Source organism: Pseudopipra pipra, chromosome W (assembly GCF_036250125.1).
Source record: "Pseudopipra pipra isolate bDixPip1 chromosome W, bDixPip1.hap1, whole genome shotgun sequence".
Taxonomy (NCBI): domain Eukaryota; kingdom Metazoa; phylum Chordata; class Aves; order Passeriformes; family Pipridae; genus Pseudopipra; species Pseudopipra pipra.
Window position 1 is genome coordinate 39159239 of NC_087580.1, and position 24310 is coordinate 39183548.

Here is a 24310-nt window from a genome sequence, read left to right on the forward strand (position 1 = left end):
AGGGGACAAACCAGAGATGGGTAACTCCTGGGAGAATTTCTTTGGGTTAACCTTCATATTTTGGAGTAGTTTTTTAGCTGAATCTCAACTTTTTGCAGTTTGGGTGGGCGAGGGTCTTCTTTCTATTTTTGAGAGGGTTTTTGCCTGAATCTAGGAAGTTTGAGTTTTTCTGGACTGAATCTTGGTGTTTTGGAGGTTTTTATGGACACAGGATGCCCGGTGAGTTCTAGAGATGGACTTGGGCAGGAGGAACCCCCAAGCCAACGCGCTCAGCCCTTGTTTTTCCCCCCATCAGGATTTGTCCTTCCCAAAGCTTGGGCGGATGGAGGAGGAGGCTGTGAGGAAGAGGAAGATGCCTTGGGCCCCCCAGGCAGGTGAGGAGGAAGTCAGTGTCCCTTTGGGCGGGTGTTGTGCTGGCTCTGTCAGCCGAGCATGGCCCCGGCTGCAGGACAACCCCGCTGGCGCCGCCGTCCTGCCGGGGCCGGAGTTGGGGGGATGTCCTTGGCCTTCCCTGTGGGCCGGAGGCAAATCCCCTCCCTGTCCTTCTTGCTTCCTGCCCCAGGCCCCGAGCTGAGGACGGAGAGCCCGGAGGACAAATCCCCCCGTGAGACCCTGGTGGGAGAGGCCGTTTTGAAGGGCTCCCCGGCGCAGGAAGGCAGCGGGGAGGAAAAGGGCCGGAGATCCCCCCACAGGAGGGGCTCCAAAGCCATCCCAGGGTGCTCTGAGGAGGAAAGAGCCAGCCTGTGCCGGGAAGGCAGCTGGAGCTTGAGGGGGAGCTCTGAGCTGGTGGTCCCTGATCAGCCTCCCAGCAGGGAGAAGCCCTTCAAGTGCTTGGAATGTGGGAAGAGCTTCACCCACAGCTCTAGCCTCATCCGCCACCAGCACATCCACTTTGGGGAATGGCCCTACTCATGTGGGGAATGTGGGAAAAGCTTCAGGGACAGCTTCAACCTGATCCAGCACCAGCACATCCACACTGGGGAACGACCGTACACATGTGGGGAATGTGGGAAGAGCTTCAGCCAGAGCTCCACCCTCTGCACCCACAAGCGCATCCACACTGGGAAACAGCCCTATGTGTGTGGGGAATGTGGGAAGGGCTTCTTGCACAGCTCCAGCCTCCACATCCACCAGCTCATCCACACCGGTGAACGACCCTACAAGTGCTCGGAATGTGGGAAGGGGTTTCAGACCAGCCCACTCTCCTCGTGCACCAGCGGACGCACACGGATGAGAGGCCCTTCCGCTGCACTGACTGTGGGAAGGGCTTCAAGCACAACTCCACCCTTGTCACCCACCAGCGCATCCACAGCGGGGAGAGGCCCTACAAGTGTGGGGAGTGTGGGAAGAGCTTTACCCGGAGCTCTAACTTGACCAGACACCAGCGGACCCACCAGTAAGGGAAGCCCTTCCAGTGCCTCGACTGCGGGAAGAGCTTTGGCCGCTGCTTCCACCCCGAATGAACCCCCTGATGGTGAAGCAACCCCTGGAGTCCAGTGACTGTCAGTCCATCCCTTTCGACCACAAAGGGCCAGTCCCCTTTCCCAGGGTCAGCTTCTTCCAACAGAACCCTTCTTGGAGGGGTGTGTGTGCAGATTCCTGCTTTGGCTGGGGACCCCCTAAGGTCACTGCTGGAGGTTGAGAGCAGAGATCTCCCCATGAGTGTTGGTCTGGGGATGTTCCATCCATCTCCAATTAATAATCATTGCTTTTGTGCCAGCTTGAGTAGAATTGCTTCAACAATTGCTTTCGTGTAGTGCACTGTCCTATCTTATCCTGTACTGCTGGTAGTTTTAGTGTGTATATTGTGCACTAATTGTGATGAAGATCTTTTGTCTGATCATTTGTATCTCTAAATAAATTCATTTCTAGCAATAGATCTGATTTGCCATCATTAAAACCTGGGGGACCAAAGTGATTCAGTCACACCTCTGTAATTCCTCTAATCTGAAACTGTTGTCATTACCCAAAGCTGAGATTGGATCCAGCAGCCCCCAGCACCCCACAGGAAGTTTGGAGCTCAAGGCCTGCCCCCCCCTTTCCTAGCCCGATTGTGCCCAAAGACCCCCATGGGACTGTGGGACCTGCCAGACTATCCCTCCTTTTCCACCCTTTTCCCTGTTCCTCCCACTTTCCTATTGTCCCCTCAATCTCCAATTTCTCCCCCCCAAACAGTTTAGGGGTCCCAACCAATACTTTTTTCCCCCTCTCCTGTGGGCACTGAAAGAGAAAATGAGGCTGCACACACAGAATTCCATTCCAGGACTTGTCCTCCCATCTTTCCAGCATCCCCCTTTCATTGGGGTTCCTTTGGAAACAGCACCTGGGCTTTGTCTTTTAGTCCACTGGAATTCCCAGCATGGCCCAAAAGCAGTGCCCTGATCCCACACATTCCCCTCCCCTCATGTGCTGGCTGTGTTCAGCCACCAGAGAAAAACACAGGCTGCCATGCAGAGCGTTCCAAGTGGTTTCCACTTTGGCAAACAGCACTCTCTGGATGGAAAACACCAGTCAGGGCCAAAACACTCCTTTTGGATCCTGATTAACTGAATGCAGCTGCTGCTGCCTTAACTTGTTCCCACAGACATTCTCAGGGTTCCTTTGCTTCCAGGAGGCCCCACATGTCACAATGGCCCCTGGATTCCATGAGCTTCCATAGTCTCCAAAGGTTCCTTTAGGTCCATGAGGCCCTGCAGTCCCAAAATGCCCTTGGGATTCTCGGAGATTTCCCATTGTCCCAGGGTCCCTTGTGCTTCAGAAGGAGCTGCAGTGGGACAGTGGCCCCTTGGTTCTGTGAGCTCTGCAGTGTTCCAGGAATCCTTGGGTTCCAGGAGAGCCTGCAGTTTCACAAGGAGCACTTGAATGCAGGAGGTTCTGCAGGGTCCCAATAGCCCCTGGATTCTGGGAGGTTCAGAAATATCTCCGGGCTCCCTTGGTTCCAGGAGGACACACATGTCAGCAGGAACCCTTGGTTGCAGGAGGTTCGACAGTGTCCCAGAATTCCTTTGATTTCATGAGGCCCTAGATTGTCCCAATGGACTCCTGATTCCATCAACCCCCTCAATGTCCCAATGGTCCCTTGATTCCATGAGTTTCTGCAGCGTCCCAGGGTTCCTTTTGTTCCATGGGGAGCTGCAGTGTCACAATGGGCCCTGAATTCCAGGAGTTTTCCCAGGGTGACAGTGCTGCCTTGATTCCATGAGATTCCATAATGTCCCCGGGCTCCTTTGGCTCCAGAAGGCCCTGCAGTGTCACAATGGTCCTTGGTTCCATGAGGTTCCACCATGTCCTTGCTGGAACATGCGTGGCTGTAATGCTGCCCCACCTGCAGAGCTGCCTCCAGCTCTGGGCTCCAGCCCAGGAAGGACATGGACCTGCTGGAGCGAGTGCAGAGGGGAGCAGCAAGGTGATCAGAGAGATGGAGCAGCTCTGCTGTGAGGAAAGGCTGAGAGAATTGGGATTGTTCAGCCTGGAGAAGAGAAGGCTTTGGGATGACCTAATTGTGGCCTTGCAGTGCCTGAAGGGAGCCAACAAGAAAGATGGAGAGAGACTTTGGACAAGGGCCTGGAGTGACAGGACAAGGGGCAGTGGCTTCACACGGATAGAGGGAAGGGTTGGAGGAGACAGTAGGAAGAAATTCTTGACTCTGAGGGTGCTGAGATGCTCTTTAAGATCCCTCCCAAGCCAAAGCATCCCGTGATTCTGGCTCTGGTGGGTGAGGTGGTGGTCAGAGCTGTCTGGGGCACAGGGACACAAAATGAGGGAGTTATCCCTTGTGGGGGAAGGAAGGAGGGGGCAGAAGAACTGACCCCTTGGACACCTGGCAGGCAGGCTTTGGCATTCCCAGGAGAATGATGGATGGAATCCCTTGGGAGTCATTCCTGAAGGACGAAAGAGTCCAGGAAGGCTGAATGTGCTTTAAAAAGGAAATCTTCAAGCTCTAGGAGCTGTACCCATGTGCCCTAAGACAAGCAGGGGGGCAAAAAGCACAACTTGCTTTAACAGGGAACTCAGACTGGAACTCAGGGCAAAAAAGGCAGTGTCTCACCTCTGAAGGAGGGGCAGGAAACTTGGGAGAAGACAAGGATGTGGTGAGGTCATGTAGAAGGAAAATTAGAAAGGCCAAAGACAAACTGGAACTGAATTTGGCCACTGCACTTATAGACAGCAAAGAATGTGTCTCTAAATCCCTGGGCTGCACAAGGAGGGTGCAGGAGAGTCTCCGTCCTCTGCTGGATGCAGAGGGCAGCACAGTGTCAGGGGAGGAAGAAAAGGCTGAGAGACTTAATGTTCTATTTTCCTCAGTCTTTAACACCCAAAGCAGTTGTCCTCAGGATCCCCAGCTCCCAGGGCTGGAAGTTGGTGATGGGGAGCTGAGTGAAGCCCCCACAATGCAAGAGGAAATGGTCAGTGACCTGCTCTGCCAGTGAGACCCCCCCAAGTGCCTGGGCCCACACGGGATGCAGCCAAGAGTCCTGAGGGAGCTGGAGAAAGAGCTGGCCAAGCCACTCTCACTCATTCCCCAGCAGTGCTGCAGAACTGAAGAAATCCCAGCTGACTGGCAACAAGCACATGGGATGGCCATCCCCAGGAAGGGCCAAAAGGAGGATCTGGGCAACTCCTGTCCTGTCCCATTGACCTCAGGACCGGGGAAGTCCATGCAGCAGATCCTCCTCAGTGCCATCCCATGGCAGGGGCAGGTGTAAGGGGGGTACTTTTGAATTAGATGATCAGTGGAGCATAGAGGCGTGAGAAAGGAATCATATTAGGATGTGAAACCAGCCAGAGTATGGTACAATGTAACTTCATGGCACAAGCGAATTGTAAGGTCCATTGTGCTTTTTAGCAAGTCAGCTTGATATCCCCTATTATCAGAGCTGAGTTCTTCCTTGGTTTTGCTGCATATTGCAAGATAGATACATCTACCCTTGAAACACAGTGGTAGAGGTCATACATAGGGGTGAGAAAGATGATGATGGGAGGAAGATTCTGTGGGCAGGGGTCGCTGGCCCCTTGCCCTACAGCAGGGCATGCACAGACTGTTGCTATCAGGTGATGAACAGGTGGGGTTTGGCTGCCACTCAGGCATCACCTTATACTGGGTACTGGCCCTACGTGGTGCAATGTAGAGCTGATAAAATGGGGTGTCAGGACTGCTGGGGTGAGCGATCCTCATCCTGCCATGGAGACTGTGTTGTTCCACCGGGACGCCCGCTAAGCACGGGCACCGACCAGCTGCTGCAGATCCTGGCAGCCCTGGCCTGTCTGTGTGGGAAAGCACAGTTTATTGAGAGGAAGCACTGAGAGAACAAACTTTTTAATATCCTTTTAGTGTTCCTTTAATTCCCCTTTTATGTTTGTGGTATTTTTCCTTTAGTTTCCCTTTTTACTAACCAATATCGTGTTATCCATAATATTGTGTTAAGATCCTTTTTTGGTATCCCTTTTCACTAGTTAATATTGTATTAAATGCTGTTTGTAGTATTTGTTTTAATGCCACCCGATAAGGTAGTTATTTTGTATCCTTTTTAGTTTTTAATTCCTCTTGCTAAGTTTATTACTATTATTATTATTCTCCCTGTAATAAAAGATATTTTGTGCGTTTGAGTATTTCTGGCACTTGCCTTTATTCCGGACATGTATCCAAACGAACTGTTACACACACACAGCTTCTACTGAGAAGCTTCTGTCCTGTCAGGGCAGTCAAACTGAACAAACGTGTTTTCTTGCTGCTGAACTTTACAAATGAAAAAAAAAAACAAGTTACTGTTCCATGCCCAAGGTTCTGGATCCTGCCCCATGTATAACTTTAGCAGCTCTCCAGATGGAAGGGGATACCACAGCATTGGTGTCACTAGGAGTGACTTTGTGCATCCCCAGACATGGAGCTGTAGCTCACTAGACAGTGAGCAGCTTACCTGTTTTTCCCCATGCCCAGTTTCCTAAAACTGAGGAAAGAAAAGCAAGTATTTGTTTAGACAGCACCACAAACCAGAGGCTGGATGGATAAAAAAGTAATTTAATAAGCCTCGCTCTCAGGAGATGCTTAATAGACAGAAACACTCCTTTAGAGGAGCAGCTAATTCACAGAAGCATCAAAGAACTTCAATCAGACATTCACTCCACAGGGACAAGGCAAGGTTTCCCTTCTCTTCATCTGAGGTGAGGTTAAGCTCTTTAACATGAACAGTGCTGCTACTCCAAATCTGCTTCAGTGCTTCCAAGTATGACAAAGGAAAGTGCAGCCCCTGAGTCTGCTGGGGAAGAAGAAACAGCAAAAAAATCCTTCAGCTGAGAGCAGTGTCCTTATTGCACAGCAGCGTGTGAGGCTGTGGGTAGGGAGCAGCAGGAATGTGCTCCCTTCCCACATGGCACTGGTGTCACTGAGAGCATTCTCCAGAAGACTCGGTTTTATCCAGGCCTGTTTTATCTTCGTAGGGAAAATGCTGAACTCTATTCCGTGTTCTAGCACGCTTTTTGAGGTGGGGATGTTTACAGCATGTGGCTTTCTCCTGTGGTTTACACATGGAAGAATTAAATAGCCTTAAACTTACACTCTTGCCTAGCCCTACCCATGATTTTTGGAAGCTAACAGAAGTTTATTTCTAGCTGCCACACGCAGTCTTTGGATATAGTTTGACACAACCACAGAGGAGCTCCATTCCCAGGCCTGGAGTCTTCAAGGGCAAGAAGGAATATTCTGGGATCTGCACATGTTGTTCAGGTGCCAGTGTACAACCTCAGCTCTGGAGGACCAGTGAGATTCACTTCCAAAGAAAAATAAGTGCCAGGCAAAAAGCCTGGCTGTAATTACCGAGACAAGGACAGACTGTGCCCTGTTCTGCCATTCGAGTGTTTCGGATCACAGAGCTAAGACACAGCATCTCACTGCCAAAAAAGCAGAAATAAAGGTTCCAAAGCTCAAAGCCATGCTTAGGAAGCATTTATGACCCAGCAAAAGCACACTGTACCTGCGAGCAGGAACAGAGACAACCTGAAAAGTCCATTTCAGAACAAGGTAGGTCTTTACTCGCAGTGCTGACCCACCCTACCCTAAAATGAACACCCCTGCAGTGTGTTCCATTGGATACAGAATCTAACATGGGGTTAGCATGGCAGTGATCCCTAGGGAATATCTGCTGGCCTATCCAGTAGCCTCAGGAGAGGATGTGCTAAGGACACACCAGTAAGAGCTGCTTTTAGTTGCTCCAGTAGCTTTGCTCACTGGGCCATAAGGCATGCACCAGAAATCCTGTTAACATCTTGAGTGTTTAATCAAGCATGAGATCACATTACTCAGTTCCACTGTTAAACTGGCTCTGTGGTGCAGCCTCAGCTCATCTGGGCACTGCAGGGCTGGGTAGAAAGGCTCTGGGTGCTGAGGATCACGGCAGAACCCAGGCCCTGTTGCCATTTTGGGCAAGCTCATCTCATGCAGCAAAACCCACCATGGAAAGATAATTTTTGGTGTGTCTGCAGGAACAAACCTGGGCCGTGCCATCCTCACTGGCAGTGTCATCTGTCCCCATCATGGGAGTGTCTCTCCTGTTCCTTAAGGAATGATACACATAAACCATCTCCCTGCGAATTTCATCCTAAAAGACAGCAGGGAGGAAACAGTTACATGTGATCCACAGCCTCAGACTCATCTCACTGCACTTGCCAATGCTCCTTAATTCTGGAGTCACTCTTACAACAAAGCATGCAAGTCACCCTCCCAAAGGAATTTTCCAACAGCCACCTCCGACAGCAAGAAGGGACTCTCCAAAACACCTCTGAAAATTTATTTACAATCATCTTCTGCCTTAAAACTGCCCCTGCTAGAGTCCCAGGAGTGATGTTGTACAGAAAACAGGCCATTTAAGGGAAAGTAGTAATGAACAGGTGTGCCTCAACACATTTCCAGTCTGATACTGATCTGCTTCTTAAAATTCACATGCCCATCATCAGTCCTTGGTCAGAGCTGTGCAAAGCAATTCAGAGCTCTCTGGGCAGGTTGCACATGGAATTTGTGGACACAGGTCTTCCATGTGTCCTGTCATCCTGGGTTGATCTGTGTGACATCAGAAGGCAAGGTGGCCCAAAAATTGGGGGGAAAAGGTCTCCAAAACCTACACAGTCTCAATAGGGACACAAGCAAGATGGAGGAAAAAATCAGAAAGTTATGGGGTGTTTTTCTTGGGAAACATTCAATTCATCCAAACAAACCCCAAACTGTACAAGATAATCTTTGCTGTGTGTCCCGCCCCCTTTTTTTTTTTTTTTAAAGTGAGATAAAAAGCACTTCTACAATTTCATACTAAAAAACCTTCATGGATAAGAAGCAGTATAAACACAGCATAATGCAAGATGCATGGATCAATGTTGTGGAACAACTTAGTAGTGCCCCTGGTACCTGCTTGGATACAGAGATAACCCAGAAGTGAAGACTAAATGCAGCCACAGCAGCAGCTGCAACCAGCAGAATTCCCTCTCTTGAGAAAACCTATTTTTATAAATTATTCCTGTTCTTAAATACAAAGAATAGAAAAAAAACCCCTATTATCAAGACCTGTAGAGGCCATTTAGCTGCTGTAATGATCTACCCCATCAAACCTGAGACAAAAGCCATGTACCTCCCATAAAGAATCATAGGCTGAATTTAGTTTTGAAGTCCCCCCTCCAGAAGGTTGGAATGTGCCATATCACTCAACAAACAACCCCACAGTATCCTAACAAACCCTACTGGGATGCAGGATCCAGCTCAGTGTAACTGCATGACCCGTACAGACCTTTTGCACAGGAGAGCAACAACTCACATGCCTCACATGCACTCCCCAGTCCACCCCAAATGTACAGAGGTGGCTTCACTGTACCCACAGCATTCTCTTGATCTGGTTCCACGGAGATGAGAGTGTGATCTCTGAACTGCAGTCTGATTTTGCTGTCTATTTTTGGCAATTTCTCACCTAAGAAAAATAAATCCTCCTTAGAAAGGACGAAAACCAGACAAACGGTTAAACTGAGCCCCCCTGTGCTCTCCCCACTCTCTCAAGGCTGGACTGTTTGTTAAGCTATGTTTCAACACCCACGTGTCCTCCAACTTGTTGTGGAGGGGGCAAGGAGAAAGAGATTTTTTAATTCTCTCACCTTTCCTGTCTGCAAATAACTATAATAAATAGCAAGCTAGAGCCCAGGGAAAACTGCTACCGGTTAAATGCTCTCGGGATACAGTTTATCACAGCTGCCAGTTCCAGTCTAGGATAATCTTTATTCCACTCGAAGGGAGTGTCATCTCTCCCACTAGACACGGGGAGCAAACACACACGTGGGGCCTCACGGCACATGAAGCTGATGCTGGACTGTGATCTGGCAGAGTTCAGGCACACGGTGTGACTCTTGGGGCCGACCCTGTGCCGGGCAAAGGCTTGGACTCGACGCTCCTCGTGGGTCCCTTCCACCTCAGCACGTTCTGTGATGGTGCGATGAGTTCCCTCTCTTTCAACACTTTTGTTCTTTTCAGGGCTCCTCGCTGCCCGGGGCCCGAAGCCCGCCTTCCGCGCGCCTGCTTCCCTGCCCGTTGTGGCGGCCGCAGCCAGGCGCTGAGTGCCCGCTCCCGGGCGGGCACGGCCGCTCGCTCCAGGAGTGGGGGGGCAGCGCCGGCGCCCCGAGGATTCCCGGGATTCCCTCGGCGGTTTCCAGGCAACGCTCCCCGCGCGCTCCTCGCTCCAGGGCCGAACGTGCGCAGCCAATGGGAGGCGGCGGAGTGGGCGGGGCGAGGCGGGGATAGGGCGGGGCGGGGGCGGGGCCGAGAGGGGCGGTTGGTGGGGTTTGGGTGGGAGCGGGCGGGGCCGGGAGCGGGAGCGCTGCTGCTGAGCGACCCCCGGGCAGCGACCCCCGGGCAGCGACCCCCGGGCAGCGGCCCCCGGGAGAGAGACCCCCGGCGAGTGGTCCCCGGCGAGTGGTCCCCGGTGCGCGGCCCCGGGGGAGGGACCCCCCGTGCGCGGCCCCCGGCGAGTGGCCGCTGGTGAGCGACCCCCGGTGAGCGACCCCCAGTAAGTGACACCCGGTGAGCGACTCGCGGGGAAGAAGCCCCGGTAAGTGACCCCTGGGGAGGGACCCCCGGTGAATGACCCGTGGTGAACAACCCCTGGCAAGTGACCCCCGGGCAGGGACCCCTGGTGCGCGGCCCCCGGGGGTGTCTGTCCGGGGCTGGGCGCGTTCCTTCCCCGTGCAGAGCCGAGCGGGGCCGTGGCGGGAGCGGGGCCGGAGCGGAGCCGGCCGGGGGGGCAGAGGGGAGCCCTGAGCCGCCTTCTGCCGAGGGGGCTGCTGGAAAGGAGCCTGCGCTGGGAGGAGCGGGGGACGTGGCCCGAGGCTGAGGCAGGGGAGCTTCAGGTCAGCTCCTGGAGAAAGGTTTCTCCCTGTGTTTTTCGGGGGGGGCTCGGGCACTGCAGTGGGTTGCCCAGGCGGAGCAGTCTGCACTGCCAAGTAAAACAAAACAGACCGTGCAAAATAGAGGCCTGTGTTCCCCCCAAAGGGAAGGCAGGCAGTTACAAACCAGGACAATAAATCAAAGCTCAGAACATACGTTCATGGTCCCCACAGTTGTATGACACATCAAATCAGTCCTCTGTTCATTACCCGTGTAGAACTCTCATCAGGAACCCCAAACGTTCTTGTGTGTATTTGTATAGATATGTAGAGATATGTACAGGTAGATAGATATACATACATAGATATGTATAGGTATATATTTGTGTGTATCTCTGTAAGATTCTGTATCTTTGGATGTGATATTGGCATGCTATTGTTGTTTGGCAACAAGTGGACTTAAAAGGTTACAACACTTTAGGAGATCGCCTTTCTGCTTATGGGTCCTATTTTTTAAAGAAGGTATCAAGAAAAGAACTCTTTAGCCAAATATAAGTTAAGACATTAATCAGAGCAAATGTATTGATTTTTATTTCCAATTGTACAACAAGTCATTCAACTATTTGCATACTCCAAAGCTGGGTTGGAAACTTCTCCCTCAGAAATAAGAAAAACTGTTTTCCAAGGCTGTTACTGACAGCCATGGCAGAGTTTCCAATAACAACTCCCCATTCTTGAAATGCAAAGCCTGAAAAATGAAACAAGCGTTAACCTGCAATTCTTGTTGCCAGCACTGATCTGGACAGAAGTTATTAGAGAGTGTAGCAAAGCTAGCACCACAAATAACCTTGGGCTCTCTAGCACCGCTCTGCATTCGTTGGTCATGGCAACAAAGTTTTGCTTTTCAACCCATCTGCTAAGGAAATCTTGCCAGAACTGTGAGCTTATAACACTACTTTTCTTAGGAAGTTAGGAGGCCTTAATCCAGTGTACACAGATGAGACCCTGAAGTAGGAGAGAGTCCAGTTGCTGATGATCAGTGCAGATGAGGAATCAGCTCTGCTGAGTAGGCTTCAAGCTTTGTGATTTTTACAAGTGGACTATTTCAAATCTGTTGTAGAAGAAACAGTCTTTTCTGTTTGATCAACTTTCCAATTTCAGAACACTGAAGTTTATCCCTCAAATTCAGCCTGTAGTTTCAAAAGATAAAAATCCTTACAGGAAACCTTTCAGCCTCAATTGCAACATGCCCAGGGAAGTTCAGCAAGAGCATCATTGATTAAATGAACTGCTCTGGACCAGCCATCCCAGAGAGATTGAGCTCCAGTGCTAAACCCCATAGAGTGCCAAGTGCCATAAGAGCTGATTTTTGGCTTCGCTGAGATTCTCTCTGGTTTCCTTTGGTGTAGCTGGCACATCTGGAGCAAAGGGTCTGGGCAAAAGTACATCCTTAGAAGGGTCCAGTACAAATCATGTGACAAGATTAGCAATTTCTCTAATTGAGGAAGTATATTAGATACAGGAATGTATTTTTCTACCTCCTCTTTCCGCACTGCTGCTGTATTCCTTCATCATGCCCTGTGAGCAGTCCCAGTGTTCTGTGATTGACGCCATAAGGGACTTGCTAACAGGGAACAAACACCTCCGAGACAAAAGGTGCCACCACAGGAAGCTCTTGCTACCCAAGAAGTGCCCAGGCTGCCCCAACAACTGCACCTGAAGCCAAAGGATCCAGACTACCTTTCCTGGGGGAAAGGGCTGCTGATTCCCTTTTTTCAGCCCTGCGCTGCACTGGCCGATCCCACCTTTTGAAAAATTGAATCCAGCTGAAGATTGCTGCCAGACAAAAGGTGCAACCACAGAAAAATCTAACTGCCTAAGAAGTGCCTAGGCTGCCCCAACAACTGCACCTCAAAGCCAAAGCTTCCAGACTTATTTTCCTGGTGGAAAGAGCTGCTGTAGCCTTTTTTCAGCCCTACGCTACAACAGCCTGTCTCCCCTCCTGGAAAATTGAATCCAACTGAAGATTCGTGCCAGAAAAAAGGAGCCACCAAAGAAAACTCTTCCTGCCCAAGAAGTGCCCACACTGCCCCAACAACTACACCTGAATTAAAGGTTCCAGATTTTTTTTCCTGGTGGAAAGAGCTGCTGTTCCCTTTTTTTAGCCCTGCTCTGAAATGGCCGGTCCGACCTTTTAAATATTGAATTCAAATGAAGATTCCTGCCAGACAAAAGGTGCCACCACAGAAAGCACTTTGCTGCCCAAGAAGTGCCCAGGCTGCCCCAACAACTGCACCTGAAGCCAAAGCTTCAAGACTTTCTTTCCTGGTGAACAGAGCTGCTGTTCCCTTTTTTCAGGCCTGCTCTGCAATGGCCAGTCCCACCTCCTTTTAAAAAATTGAATCCAACTGAAGATTCCTGCCAGACAAAAGGTGCCACCACAGAAAGTTCTTGCTGCCAGAGAAGTGCCCAGGCTGCCCCAACAACTGCACCTCAAAGCTTCCAGCCTTTTTTTCCTGGTGGAAAGAGCTGCTGTTCCCTTTTTTCTGCCCTGCGCTGCAATGGCCGGTCCCACCTCCTGGAAAAATTTACTCCAAATGTAGATTCCTGCCAGACAAAAGGTGCCACCAAAGAAAACACTTCCTGCCCAAGAAGTGTCCAGGCTGCCCCAACATCAACACCTGAAGCCAAAGCTTCCAGACTTTTTTTCCTGGTGGAAAGAGCTGCTGTTCCCTTTTTTCAGCCCTGCGTTGCAATGGCCTGTCCCACCTCCTCAAAAATTGAATCTAAATGAAGATCCTTGCCAGACAGAATGTGCCACCACAGAAAGGTCTTTCTGCCCAAGAAGTGCCCAGGCTGCCTCAACAACTGCACCTGAAGCCAAAGCATCCAGACTTTTTTTCCTGAGGGAAAGAGCTGCTAATTCCCTTTTTTTTAGCCCTTTCCTGTATAGGCCAAAGTAACTCCTTAAATAGACTCCAGATGAAGATTCCTGCCAGAGAAAAGGTGCCACCACAGGAAGTTCTTGCTGCCCAAGAAGTGCCCATGCTGCCCCACCAAATGAACTCAAAGTCAAACCTTCCAGACTATTTTTCCTGCGGGAAAGGGCTGCTAATTCCCTTTTTTTTGGCCCACTCCTGAATAGGTCAAAGGAACACCCAAAATAGACTCCAGATAAAGATTCCTGCCAGACAAAAGGTGCCACCACAGAAAGTTCTTGCTGCCCAAGAAGTGCCCAGGCTGCCCCACCAACTGAACCTCAAAGTCAAACCTTCCAGACTATTTTTCCTGAGGGAAAGGGCTGCTAATTCTCCTTTTTTTGGCCCACTCCTGAATAGGTCAATGTAACACCCAAAATAGACTCCAGATAAAGATTCCTGCCAGACAAAAGGTGCCACCACAGGAAACTCTTGCTGCCCAAGAAGTGCCCAGGCTGCCCCAACAACTGCACCTCAAAGCCAAAACTTCCAGACTTTTTTTCCTGGTGGAAAGAGCTGCTGTTCCCTTTTTTCTGCCCTGCGCTGTAATGGCCAGTCCCACGTCCTGGAAAATTGAATCCAAATGAAGATTCCTGCCAGACAAAAGGTGCCACCACAGAAAGTTCTTGCTGCCCAAGAAGTGCCCAGGCTGCCCCAACAACTGCACCTCAAAGCCAAAGCTTCCAGATGTTTTTTCCTGGTGGAAAGAGCTGCTGTTCCCTTTTTTCTGCCCTGCGCTGTAATGGCCAGTCCCACCTCCTGGAAAATTGAATCCAACTGAAGATTCCTGCGAGACAAAAGGTGCCACCACAGAAAACTCTTCCTGCCCAAGAAGTGCCAGGGCTGCCCAACAACTACACCTGAAGCCAAAGCTTCCAGACATTTTTTTTCCTGGTGGAAAGAGCTGCTGTTCCTTTTTTTCAGCCCTGCGTTGCAATGGCCTGTCCCACCTCCTGGAAAATGCAATGTAAATGAAGATTCCTGCCAGACAAAAGGTGCCACCACAGAAAACTCTTGCTGCCCAAGATATGCCCAGGATGCCCCAACAACTGCACTTCAAAGCCAAAGCTTCCAGCCTTTTTTTCCTGGTGGAAAGAGCTGCTGTTCCCTTTTTTCTGCCCTGTGCGGCAATGGCTTGTCCCACCTCCTGAAAAATTGAATCCAAATAAAGATTCCTGCCAGACAAAAGGTGCCACCAGAGAAAAGTCTTCCTGCCCAAAAAGTGTCCAGGCTGCCCCACCAACCGCACCTGAAGCCAAATGTTCCAGCCTTTTTTTCCTGGTGGAAAGAGCTGCTGTTCCCATTTTTCAGCCCTGCGCTGCAATGGCCGGTCCCACCTCCTGGAAAATGTAATATAAATGAAGATTAGTGCCTGATAAGACATGCCACCACGGAAAGGTCTTTAGTGCCCAAGAAGTGCCAAGGCTGCCCCAACAATTGCACCTCAAAGCCAAGTTATCCAGACTTATTTATTTTAGGGAAAGAGCTGCTGTTCCCTTTTTTCAGCCCTGCACTGCCATGGCCGGTCCCTCCTCCTGGAAAATTGAATCCAAATGAAGATTAGTGCCAGACAAAAGGTTCCACCACAGAAAGTTATTGCTGCCTAAGAAGTGCCAGGGCTGTCCCAAAAACTGCACCTCAAAGCCAAATCTTCCAGATGTTTTTTCCTGGTGGAAAGAGCTGCTGTTCCCTTTTTGCAGGCCTGCGCTGCAATGGCCGGTCCCACCTCCTGGAAAATTGAATCCAACTGAAGATTCCTGCGAGACAAAAGGTGCCACCACAGAAAACTCTTCCTGCCCAAGAAGTGCCAGGGCTGTCCAACAACTACACCTGAAGCCAAAGCTTCCAGACTTTTTTTTTCCTGGTGGAAAGAGCTGCTGTTTCCTTTTTTCAGCCCTGCTCTGCAATGGCCGGTCCCACCTCCTGGAAAATGCAATGTAAATGAAGATTCCTGCCAGACAAAAGTTGCCACCACAGGAAGCTCTTGCTGCCCAAGAATTGCCCAGGCTGCCCCAACAACTGCTCCTCAAAGCCAAAGGATCCAGACTTTTTTCCTTAGGGAAAGAGCTGCTGTTCCCTTTTTTCAGCCCTGTGCTTCAATCGCCGATCCCACTGAAATGGGAGGTTAGGCCCAAAAGAGTTAAGTAAGAAATTTGGGCCTGCTAACAAGCTACCAACATCCAAGATGATCTGTGCTTGTTCTGTTCTACTTACTGGACCAAAGCTTCAGAGAATAGTACAAGAACATGTATTAGGCCTAGAAGCAATAAATTAGAAATATAAGAGGATCAGGTAGACATTTGAATAGGAGAAATAGGCCGGGAGCCAGGGCTTTTCCCAAGCTTCAGTGAGCAGGTCAAGAACAATGGAAGAGGAGAAGGGTCAGGCTGAAGAAGATGAGTTTAAGCCCCCAGACCAACCAAAATTGAGGGCCAAGAGAAGCACCACCCCAAACCCCGCCTGAGCTCCATCTATACTCCGCCTATTATTAATATGCATTGATAGATGTTGTAATCACTTGAATATGCATTTGATCACATCTGAAGATTGTATAAAAATGCTGATTTTGTGTGAAGCCTTTGAGCAAGTTTGTCCAGCGCAAGCTGCCTTGCTCCCAGCATCGAATAAACAAATACCTTGCTGCTTAAAGATAAAAAAAATTCTCTGAGCAGTTTCTCGGACCGATTTTTCGGATTCATTTGGCGACCTGCAGCAGCACACCTTCTCCACCTGGCTGCGGAATCCCCCGGAGGACGGGACCCCCTTGGGCGCCCTCGGGTAAGTCTTTTTACCCAAAGGGGCTCCCTTCTTTGGTGGCTTCTTGCGGGGGCTGGACAAGAACACTGCCTATTGATAAAAGGTATTTGTATCTGGTTTCTGGTTTTGTTTGTTCTGGTTCTGGATACCCGTGAGTCGAGGCGGGACGCCGTCTCGCAGGGGACACGGGAGAGGACGCTCTCCCAGGGGAATATCCCCTCTGGTCTGGTCTGGTCTGGTCTGGTTTTGTTTGTATTTGGCCAAGTATTGTTATTGTGTACCTGATATATCTTGCTTACCTTGAAACATCCAGGAGCACATAGTTAAAGGTATTATCATGCTAAGAGTTGCTATATGAGAGGTAGTGCTGAAGAGTTAACTATAAGCACATCACTTTGGATAAGACCTAGAATTAAGATTTGTCAGTTTTGCAACTGTTAGTTATATGTATGAGCCTTGTGTAACAGATGTAAGGTTTGCCTCCCCGACAGACAAGGCTGGGTCAGAACCAGTGTGCATATTGCAGAAAAGAGGGACACTGGAAGCAAGAATGCCCTGAATTAACAGGTGGAAATACAGGCACAGGAGAGGCTGTTGTTGCTTACAGAGTACTGAGTGAAGGGGGGGCCAGCAGGCCAGTGCCTAGGGGACCTGCTGGTAAAAATTAAGCTAGGGGAAGAGAAAGAAGAATTAGATTTTCTAATTGATACTGGAGCTACATTTTCTGTTTTGAATTAATACCTAAAAATGATAAATATGTTTAAGTCGTGGGTGCCACTGGCCAATCAGAAAAGCTTTCTTTTGAAATCCCTAAAGTTCAAAATTGGAAAACAAATGGGAGTGCATCAGTTTTGGTATTTACCAAATTTATCCAAACTCATATTGGGCAGAGACCTACTAGAAAATCTGGGAGCTGTAATAGAATTCAAACAAGGTAAAACTGAACTTAAGGTAAAGGAAGAACAATTAATAGCAGCTCTGAGTTTAGCAATGAGCTATGTGGAGCCAAGCCAGGGTAATTCAAATGTCAATCAAATTTTAGATCAGGTATACCCAGGAGTTTGGGCTTTTGAAACACCAGGAAAGTCAGAAAGAGCAGCTCCCATTGAAATAGAATTACAGACAGGAGCAAACCCAGTAGTTAGGAAGCAATATGCACTGAAGCTGGAAGACAGAAGAGGAATTGAGCCAATAATAGACAACTTTTTGAAATTAAGGTTTTGTAGAGTGTGAATCAGATTGCAACACCCCAATTTTACCAGTCAAAAAGCCAAATGGAACACATAGGTTGGCTCAGGATTTAAGAGCAGTAAATAAAATAGCTAAAACATACATGCAGCTGTTGCAAACCTGTATACCTTATTAAGAATATTAAAAGAAAGTGTAATTTGGTTCACAGTATTAGACTTAAGAGATGCCTTTTTCTGCCTTCCCTTAACACAGGAAAGTCAAAGGATATTTGCCTTCAAGTGGGAAAATCCCACCACAGGAAGGAAAACAACTCATTTGGACAGTGTTACCTTAAGGGTTAGAAAATATTCCCACAATTTTGGGAATTAATTAGCTAAAGAATTGGAACAATGGCAGTCACCACCGGGAAAGGGTGTACTTTTATAATATGTGAATGATCTATTGATTGTTACTGAAAAACAAGAAGAATGTGTTCAATGGACAGTACCAAATATGCCTTTGGCATAGTTCACACTCATGGAGCAATTTGGAAAAAGAGGACTTTTAACTCTTCAAGGAAAAGTTGTGGAATATGCTGAAGAAACTCTATGATTATTAGAAGCTGTACAACTCCCCTCTCAGGTGGCAATTATGCACTGCCAAGGACACCTGAAAGGTAACACTGTCCTGGAAATAAGAAACAGAAAAGCTGATGCAGAAGCTGAATTAGCTGCTGCAAGAAGTAAAGAACTATCAGTAGCAGCTTTAGTGCTAGAAGAACTAGACACAGATCAACAGGTAGAATATCAAGAAACAGATTAAAAGTGGATACATGAAAATGAAGGTAAGGTGTTAGACAATAGATGAGGTTAACTAAAAACAGGTCAGTTAATACTGTTAGAAAAATTAGTGTGGCAATTTGTAAAAGTAAAACATGATAAAACTATTGGGGCTTAGACTCACTCTATTAGCATTTAAGGACTAGAGTAGCAGGACCAAATTTATTTACCACAATAGAGCAAGTCACATCCCAGTGTGTCTTTAATACTGGAACAAAAATACACCAAAGGGCAATAAGTAAAGGGCATTTCCCAGGTGAAATATGGCAATTTCTCTGAGCTCCCAAGAAAAGGGGGGGGTCCTGTTATCTCTTAGTTTTGACTGACGCATTTTCTGGATGGCCTGAAGCTTTCCCATGTAGAAAAAAATGAATCAAAAGGAGTGGTTAAAGTCTTGTTGAATGAGATTATACCATGGTTTGGAATGCCTAAAAGCATCTCTTCAGATAGAGGTTCACACTTTTGTGCATGAATTGTACAAGCAATAAGTAAAGCACTAAAAATCAATTGGCAGCTGCATATGCCCTACACACTGCAAGTAAGTGGGCAAGTAGAAAAGATGAATCATCTCATTAAACAACAAATTGCTAAAATATGTCAAGAAACAAATTTTCATTGGTATCAAGCTTTACCTATTGCTTTAATCAGACTAAGGGTCAAGCCAAGATCAAAAGGGAAACTGAGTCCATTTGAAATTCTATTGGGCAGACCCTGTATGATGCAAACTGTGAATAGTGAAGCTGTAGATCAAATCAGTAATCAATATGTGTACGATCATGTTATGGCTGTAGGAAAACAATTGCAGAAAAAGACCAACCCAAGCAGCCTGATTGTAAGTTACATCCATTCAACCCTGGTGATCAGGTATATGTTAAGAATCTTTCAGGAGATCCACCACGAGAGAAGTGGGATGGACCCCAGCAGGTGCTGATGACCACCTTCACAGCGATCTGGGTGAAAGAGAAACCCACGTGGATCCACTACTCTCGAGTCAAGAGGGTTCCAGAGGAAGCATGGACCTCGGGAGAGGAATCATCTACTATCAAGCCTCCTCAATGCTGATCTTTGGACTGATAAGTACATTGGTGTTTGATGAAATTCTTTCCCAAGAATCATTATGGTCTCAAGCCTACAACGAGAGTTCTGGTCTACAATTTTATATAGACCCAGAACTTCCGGTTCACCCAGGCAAGCTGAACCAATACAATCCATCTGTTATAGTCCTCCAAGAAACAAGGGTACTGAATAATTGGTAAAATCCTGGTACCCCATACAATGCAAGTGTTTTAATAGGCACAGATTAGATGGTCACCCAAAACTGACGTTACTGTGAAATGTAATTAGTGGCTGATCAGTGTTGGCACACCTTCACTCTAGATAAATCAGTTTCTGTGATGTGTCAGTGGACATTCAGGGAAGGAAATATAACCAGGAGATTTCCAACCAGCAAATCTCCTACCACCCCATTGACTAAGACCACCACCAGTTTTACAACTCCTTCTTTAGCCTGTGAGAGTGTCCACAATTTAACTTTTGCTGGACCTTACATGATTAGACACTCAAATGAGCAGAAGCTGTTGTTAGATCCCACATATTCACTGAGGAGGGTTCGAATAAACCTTCAAGTAAACATATCAAACATACAAAAAGATTGTCAGCCCTGTATTCAGCAAAGCCTTAAAGGCTGGCATGCATAGATGATGGCCAGATCCCCTCGTACCTGAATTCAAAGAGATGTAACCGGATGGTTTGGCACAGGATTAGGTGTATTAAACACCATAGATCAAGAAGTATTAGTGAATAAACTAAGTACTGTCACATCTGATCTAGGAAAATTCAAAGTCCCTTTAAGATCATCTTTGCTCACTTTGGCAGAAACACAATCATTGGCAGTTAAATTGTTAACATTAGTAGCTAACCACACTGCAAAAGATTTCACCAAGATTATTGACAATGCTGGTGTCATCCATAAAAGGTTTGCACTTGCAATACAATGTCTCCAAACTCAACAGTGGGTACAATCTGTAGCTGCAAGAATATTAAGGGAAGGAACCTCAGGAATGTTGCCACAGGAGGTAAGAGAAATAATAGCTAGAAACAGTTCTACTACACAATTTGAGAAAAATTACCAAGCGTGGTGGCAGTTAGGGAACTTCACTTACAACCCTCAACATGAACAAATTGAAGCTTATGTGCTCACTATCAGTGCAGCCAAAGAAAAGACCATCTTTCCTATCCTGACATTAGGAGCCATACACCAAAATGTGATTGTCAGACCCATAGACCATAATGTTTGGGCAAGTTATAATCACACCAAGAAAAAGTGACAGTCAGTCAGTCCTGAGGCATGTATTCCTAGAGGACAATTAGGATATATCTGTGAAAATGCTGTAGTAGAAAATGAAGATTTATGCTTAGATACTGAAGATAGTGTGTGTACCTTTGAAATGCTTCCCCATGCTAAAATCCAATCACAAGTCTATTACGTAGGAAATGGATGTGCATGTGTTAGAATCTTTTGTGTTAATTTTACCATAGATACTTGTCATGAAGTAGTGAGTGGTACTAATTTTTTTGTTTTACTAAAATAATAGGCTGTGACTTTGATTATATCATTCTAGTGGCTACTAGACAACTGATTGAAGCTGATTATACAATGTATCACGATGTGCCCAAATTGCAGATAGGAATGAACACTAATCTTTTAAAGCAATGCTTAAACATCCTGATATAGAAAAACTGGTCCAGGAAGTAAACAGAACGACTAAAAGAATGCTCTGGCAAGTAGAACATGACACTGAGAGCATAAAAACCATTTTAACCAAAGTAGAAAAAGTGGGAGAGCACCACTGGTGGGACATCTTTACAGGATACTCCCCTATAGCATCACAAGTGTTCCACTATTTAATGCATCCAATATTGGTATTAGGAGCTGGCATGATTCTACTACTGGTCCTAATTGTTTGGCTATGGTACAAATCAAGCATCATGGTTAGAAGGATGCAGATAATGTGGGTTGTGATGAATACCTATCAAAATCCATTAGAACTTGACGAAGGAATTCGTAAGTTATGAGTAAAAGGGGGGACTGAAACAGGAAGCCAGGCCCAAAAGAGTTAACTAAGAAATTTGGGCCTGCTAACAAGCTACCAACATCCAAACCGATCCGTGCTCATTCTGTTCTACTTACTGGACCAAAGCTTCAGAGAATAGTACAAGAACATGTAATAGGCCTAGAAGCAATAAATTAGAAATACAGCAGGATCAGGTAGACATTTGAATAGGAGAAATAGGCCTGGAGCCAGGGTTTTTCCCAAGCTTCAGTGAGCGGGTCAAGAACAATGGAAGAGAAGAAGGGGCAAGCTGAGGAAGATGAGTTTAAGCCCCCAGCCCCATGGGGGAAGATGGGAACTACCCTCTGAAATGGGGAGCCAAGAGAAGCACCGCCCCAAGCTCCGCCTATACTCCACCTATTTTTAATATGTATTGATAGATGTTGTAATCACTTGAATATGCATTTAATCACATCTGAAGATTGTATAAAAATGCTGATTTTGTGTGAAGCCTTTGAACAAGTTTTTCCAGCAATAGCTGGCTTGCTCCCAGCGCTGCTAATAAATACCTTTGCTGCTCAAAAGATCAAAAGTCTCTGGGCAGTTTGTCTGACCGGTTTTTCGGATTCAGTCTGGCCCCCCAAAGAACACAAGACCTGACTATTTGTGGCTCCTGCTGCAGTGGCTGGAACTTGGGCCACAATCTGGTTCAGGAGCAGAGAGGTCCCTCCCCACAGAAACTTCTTGGCAATGGAGTTCTTAAGAAAAAGGGACAGGCTGTGGGGATCAGTGTCAGGGCATGGCCTGGGAAGTGTCTTGAGCATCCTCCTGTTTTCCATGACCAGCTTTTTCATCCCTTTTGTCTCTGCTTTCTCACACTTGTTCCTTTACAAACCACCGTGATCTCACCATTTCCCTTCCTTTGGTTCTTCCCTAGAGATCCCATGACAAGTCTTGCCCAGTCCCCAAATGTGCTTTCTTGGTGCCCATCATAAGACTCACACCCCAAACAGAATCCCCCATCTTCAACTGGCAAGGTCATCCTGGGAGGCTCTGCCATTGACCCAACTGGTGAAAATCTCACACAGAGATGTTGGAACTTTATTTGAATTGATTTTTTACCTTTTGGGTTTACAATGGTTTCTCCAAAAACATGGTAATCCATGTCTTAGCAATAAAAATTCTTTTGAGAAGGAGTTTGGCACTCAAAGAATCACAGAATGGTTTGGCTTGGAAGGAACATAAAAGCTCATGTGGTCCAAGTCCCTGGACATGGAGAGTGACATCTTCACTAATTCAGGCTGCTCAAAGTTCCTGACCTTGGACAAATCCAGGGAGGGGACATCCTCTTCTGTTGCAGTTCTTGCCAGCCCCATTGGTAAGTATTCCTTCATTTTATCCTATAGAAAGCTCCCCTATTTCAGTTCAAAGCCATTGCCCCATGTTCTGCCACTACAGGCCTTGGTAAAATGTATCCCTGTAACTACCTTAGACCATGTTTTCATCTGCAGACACCTTGGAGAGTGCTCAGAGATGTCCCAGGGTTTGGAGGTCTCAAACATGACCTCTCTACAGGGGCAAAGGAGTGGTGGGTTCAGTGGTGTGCAGACAGAGGACAGCAGAGAAGAACTCCGGGAGTGCTTGAAGAGTTGCTTCAGAGATGGTGGATGCTTTTGTCATAGCACAAAACAGCACGAGAAAGAAAGAATTAATGCCAAGTTCAGCTGGGGAGGTCCAGGCTGGGACAAGGAGAAAAGGAATTTCACTCAAAGGGCAGTGCTGTGGTGCAACACATCACCCGGGAGGAGTCTGGATGAGCCCAAGGCTTTGTGTGTGCAGGAAGAGCCAGGGAGGACGCAGAGATGTCAGTGCAGGAAGGTGCCAGCCAGGTGGGGCAGCCGGGGGGATGACGACAGTCTGCAGGGAAAGGGGCAGGGCATGGACACCGTAGGACAGCCTGGGCTGGAGAGGAGACAGGGAGGGGGAGAAGCTGAAAGGCCCTGACAGAGCCACCTTCTGCAGGCCTTTGGCCAGGGCTGCTGTCTGTGCCCCTGAGGCCAGGAGGAGGGGAGTGCCCCTTGCAGCCCTGGGGCCTCATGGCCTCCTTGTCCCTGCTCAGCAGCCTGGCAGGTGCCACCCCATGGTCCTGCCCTTGGCATTGCACATCCCACATCCCAGTGCCCCAGGAAGAGCCCTGAGGAATGAGGCAGGGACAGGATCTGCCTTCCCAGGGGCTGGGGGTCAGTGCTTGGCCTGTTGGATTAATAAAATACATCCAGGTTTCCTCAGGATCAGAGCCACCTTTCCCTTGCTTGTCCATTCTTGTCATCACAGCAATTTTCTATTCCAACTGGAATCTGGGGACACTTTCACAGTCGTGTCCCTCATTGAGACCCATAAACAGTACAAGAAACTTCAGTATTTCAAACTCATTTTGACTTCTTGAGAAGTTGTTTGAACTTCCTCTCAGGGACTGAGTCTCATATAAACAATGTCAAATCCCCTCTGGGGGTCGTTAAAGACCTGGAGCTGTTGCTGTGCTGCTGAGCTGTGCTGGGCTCCTGGCACACAGGGAGCTCCTGGCAACCAAGAAGAGCTTCAAAGAGACAGCTCTGCCCTGGAGCAGCTCCTCTGCACAGCCCAGCAGGGCTGAGGGCACTGCCTGCAGCACCCAGGGCACAGGAGAGAAGGCAGAGAGATGAGAGGCAGCCTGGGATGGGAGGTGACTGAGCTCTCACTTCATGAGAAACCTTCCCAGGATTTGAAGGAAGAATTCTCTGGCTGTAGGAAAGTTAAACTTGCCTTCCTGGAGGGATCTCCTAAAGCTGGCACATCCCACAGCTTCTAGGATCTTTCAGCAGGACTCTCCCAGTTGCTGCAGTGCAGGGAAAGTGGCCATATGGCAGAGCAGGGCAGGAGCTGCAGGCAGCAAGGGCAGACAGAAGGGAGCAGGAGGTTCAAGGGATCCTGGGGTGGGAGGACAGGGCAGAGCTGCTCAGGGCAGGAACCTTGCCAGCCCTTTGCCACGGTCAGGCTGTGGCTGCAGAGCAGTGCAGGTGAGTTCCTGCAAGTGCCTCTCCCAGCTGCCAAATGCCCCCAGTGGCAGGAGCTGTCAGGATGGCTCTGCTGGATTTGCTGGGGTGCAGCAGGAGAAGCTGCTGCA

At 48.1% G+C, this 24310-nt stretch overlaps 2 pseudogenes; one reads left to right on the plus strand and one right to left on the minus strand.

Moving 5' to 3' along the window:
- LOC135405265 (zinc finger protein ZFP2-like) overlaps window positions 1–1584 on the plus strand; it is a 95679-nt pseudogene extending 94095 nt beyond the window's left edge.
- The window catches only part of LOC135405243 (zinc finger protein 850-like), a 419536-nt pseudogene that overhangs the window by 148964 nt on the left and 246262 nt on the right, over window positions 1–24310 (minus strand).